We start from the raw sequence: 4730 nt of genomic DNA, 5'->3' as shown, positions 1-4730 counted from the left end.
CAAAATTAAGGTCATTAAAATTTAGCTTTAGTATTTAGGAGTTAAGTTAGAGCATCTCCAATGGAAACTCTTTTAAAACTCCTACTAGTGACGTGAAGGAAGGGATGAACGAATCTCCCTCCCATAGTGGGAGGGAGGTTAGTCCTTCCATTGACGGAGCGGTTTCGCAAACACGGAGCCTTTATGTCATTTTTTTTAATTTAATTTTTTTAATATTTATATAAAAAAATATTGAATATGAGCTATATTGGAAAAAATACATTGACAACAGTTGTTCGTTTAACGATTAATATTTTTTAATTTTAATTTATTTTATAAATATACTTTTAATATTTCATTTTTTGTATCATTTTCTCAACTCTCTATTTCTTTCAACCTCAAAAATATCTTAAAAGATTTGATGGCTGAAAATCTAGATCGATCTATGCTCCGTGAATTCTGGATAAATCAATTGAAGGAAGATGCAGAGGATATAGATGAACAAAGAATGCTCTGGCTATATGAGTAACAACAAATGGTACATCAAAGAGCTCAAAGTTCTTCCGGCATAACCTAGAAGATAAGGTATTTAAATCGGGATCGTGAAGTCGGACATGCTCATCTTTTTAACGATTATTTCTCTAATGAGCCAATATATTCTGATGATACGTTTAATATATTCTGATGATATGTTTCGACATCGATTCCGAATGCAAAGAGGGTTATTCCTTCGTATAGTTGATGCATTGACAAATCATTCAGAATATTTTCAATGAAAGGTCGATGTGACGGGAAAAAAAGATTTGTCGCCACTTCAGAAATATACGATAGCTATTCGTCAATTGACATATAGAGTCTCTGTAGATCATTATGATAAGTACTTATAGATTGCTGAAACAACTGCCATCCAATGCGTATTCAACTTCTATCGATGTGTAATTGAAGTATTCAGGGCTCAATATTTGAGAAGACCTAATGCTACTGATATCCAACATTCGCTTGAAATGCATGAGCAAAGACACGACTTCCCTGGCATATTGGGTAGTTTTGATTGTATGCATTGATAATGAAAAAATTGACCTGTCGCTTGGAAAAGCCAGTTTACTCGGGGAGATTATGACGTTTCAACAATTATGATTGAAGCAGTCGCATCTACAGATTTGTGGATATGACATGCCTTTTCTGGGATTGTAGGACCGCATAATGATATCAAAGTACTTAATGAATCATCTTTATTCAACAATGTCTTTCAAAGAAATGCACCCGAGATTAATTTTATGGTTAATAATACACAATATATAAAAAGATACTATCTGACCGATGAGATCTATCTGGAATGAGCTACTTTTGTCAAGAGCTTTCCGTGCCCCTAGGATCCCAAGAGAAAAATATTTAAGGAACAATAGGAGGTCGTGAGAAAGGATGTCGAGCGGGCATGTGGAGTGCTCCAATATCGATGGGCAATGATAAGAGGTCCAGTACGATTTTGGTACAAGGATAATTTGAAGGATATCATGTATACATTACATGCATTATTCTGCACAACATGATTATTGAGAATGAGGGAAATATAGTAGTTAATTGGTTGGATGATGAAGAAGATCCTCCGTCACAAATATTTCAAGCCTCCACCCAAGAATTCCAAGAATACCTCAAGAGAAATTGCGAGTTACGTGATAATCAACTGCATCAGCAACTTCGAGCCGACTTGGTTGAACATATGTGGGCACACTACGATTGTAATCAGTAAAAAATAATTTATTAATCCTGATAATGTTATATTTTTTATTTGATATATAGTAATATTTATGTATTTTTTAATTATTAATCTTAGCCATTTATGAAATCAAATTCTATAAAAATTTAATTATATTGATACGGTGCATGATGGTGGGGTCAGTAAGAGGATGTGGTTAGGAGTCAAGACTACAGAATAGTCAGAGGTCAAGCTTACGTGGAGGTCAAAAGTCAAACTTACGTGGATGTCAAAAGTCAAGCTTACGAGGAGGTCAGAAGTCAAGCTTACGTGGATGTCAAAAGTCAAACTTACGTGGAGGTCAGAAGTCAAACTTACGTGGAAGTCAGAAGTCAAGCTTGCGGGGTCGTGGTCAAAATCTTAGCTTATGAGGCAGTCAAAGGATAGGATTACACGTTGGACCAGATCCATCCTCGATAGCAATCAAGAACGGGGCTCACAACCCAGGTACAGCTGAGAATGAGGTTCATAGGCCAGGCACAACTGAGAACTGGGCCCTCAGGCCAGGTACATCTAAGAAGTGGGCCTACAGGCCATGTAAAGGCGTAGAGGGAAAGGCCTCTGCGTAATATAGGCCTGGCGTACAGGATGGGATGTACAAACTATGGATAACAGATGACCGAAGCAGGTCGGAATACAAACCTGGCGTATAGGTCGGGACGTACAAGCCATGGATAATAGTAGACAGAAGCATGTCAGAATACAGACCTGACGTACAGGTCGGGATGTACAAACCATGGATAACAGAGGACCGAAGCAGGTCGGAATACAGACCTGGCGTACAGGTCGGAACGTACAAGCCATGGATAACAGTAGACAGAAGCAGGTCAGAATACAGATCCCGCGTACAGGTCGGAACGTACAAACCAGGGATAACAGAGGACCGAAGCAGGTCAGAATACAGACCTGGCGTACAAGTCGGAACGTACAGGCCATGGATAACAGCGGACCGAAGCAGGTCAGAATACAGACCTGCCGTACAGGTCGGAACGTACAGACCATGGGTAACAGCGGATAGAAGCAGGTCAGAATACACACCTGACATACAGGTCAGAACGTACAGACCATGGATAATAGAGGACCGAAGCAGGTCATAATACAAACCTGGTGTACAGGTCGGAACGTACAAAGCATGGATAATAGAGGACCGAAGCAGGTCATGATACAGACCTAGCGTACAGGTCGGAACATACATGACATGGGTAATAGCGGATAGAAGCAGGTCGGGATACAGACCTGGCGTACAGGTCAGAACATACAAACCATGGATAACAGAGGACCGAAGCAGGTCAGGATACAGACCTGGCGTACATGTCGGAACGTACTGCCTTGGATAACAACGGATAGAAGTGGGTCAGGATACAGACCTGGCGCACAGGTCGGAACTCAAGATTAGTGGAAGCAGACCGATGCACACAGGTCAGGATTTATAGCCTTATGGCTTAGGATACGTGGATCGATAAAATGTACAGGTCGGTTTGTGCTAGCCAAGGATACAGGTCTGGATGTCTATCCTCATGATCCTAGATAAGAAAAGTTGGAGGCATGCATACAGGTCGGGACAAACGAAGTCAGATGTACAGCTTGGAAGTAGGGATAAATAGAACCGAACTAAGGTATACAGGGCGCGACACGTAATGTCAATCAGAGACAAGACGGGCCAGGGTTAGCAATAGGAGATGCATAGGATAAGGTTCAAAGCACAGGTCTAGGGGCGATGTCAGATCGGGGTTAGCAAGGTATCAGAACGAGGCTAGCAAGTGTAAAGGTCCAGCGTAGCAATCACGAGCGGAGGATGTCAGACACTACATGACAAGCAAGCAAGGGAATCGTAACTACTTGTCAGAGAATAATCAGTGTGTCAGGGAATATGCTAACAGTCGGGGCTCAGTACCCCTTTGGTTATATCGCCGGCCTATGAGGAGGGGCCGCGTGTCATTCACCGCCAGACAAAGCCTGACAGCCGACATTCCCTGACACCTGCCAGATCCCAGAAACATCCGTTGCAGTATAAAAAGGGATACTTTGTCCCTTATGCAGGTACACTCACTCGTCATTTCTTACTCGTCTTTACTTTTCGTCCTTTCTCTGTGTTTCTGAGGAAAAAGTACCTGACTTGAGCGTCGGAGGGTCTGACCCGGGGACTTTTTCCTTGGTTTATGGTCTCCAATGACTCATGGGCTCGTCTGAGTGTGCGCAGAGCCCTAGCATCATCGTCCCGGTCATCATCCTTCGTCATCCGCCCGTGTGAACCCTTTCGGAGGGTGCCAGGTAGATCGGACGCCGCAGCGACTTTCCGTCAACTTCCAGTACATCAAGGCCCACCTTCATCCGACTCAGCTTCCGGACGAGATCATATATATAACGTAAAATATGGAGGAGAGATAAAACAAATATTAATGAAAAAATATGGGTCCCGTGAAGAAGTTGTTGAGAGATTTTTTTGATAGTGGAGAGAAATGGAAGGGTTTTACTTTTGACATGACATTGACGTGGTATTTAAGGAGTTCCTTGAGGGTATCCATGATTGTGGATGCTCTTATAGTGTTCAAGCTAAAAAAATATAACATAATTTTTTTTTAACAAAATATAGCATATATTTAGGATGCCTTATAAAATTTGTTATTTCTTTTAGCTCCCGGGTTAAACCAATTAGAGTTTACCTCTAGAGTTTAGGGATTGGATTTAGTGTTAAGCTAAAAAATATATAAAGTTAAAAAAAAATTAGATATTCATAGGGATATATGTGTTTAGGGTTTAAAATTTAGAAAAAAAATTTAAAAAAATTGAGGCCCAAGCTCCTCAATGCTGTTATAAAAAAAATTAATTGTCCAAGGCACCTTCAATATATTAGAGAGGAGTATGTATATATACACAAAATCCCTTGCCCAATATCACTATGAGATGGTAAAGATGATAGATGAATGATAGATTTGTCAAATGAATAAAAGGTCAAATCCTGAGGGTGTAAATTCTTATATTCAGTATAATTCAT

The sequence above is a fragment of the Zingiber officinale genome, chromosome 8B, assembly GCF_018446385.1.
Source record: "Zingiber officinale cultivar Zhangliang chromosome 8B, Zo_v1.1, whole genome shotgun sequence".
Classification (NCBI taxonomy): domain Eukaryota; kingdom Viridiplantae; phylum Streptophyta; class Magnoliopsida; order Zingiberales; family Zingiberaceae; genus Zingiber; species Zingiber officinale.
Note: the sequence above shows the minus strand (reverse complement) of the source record.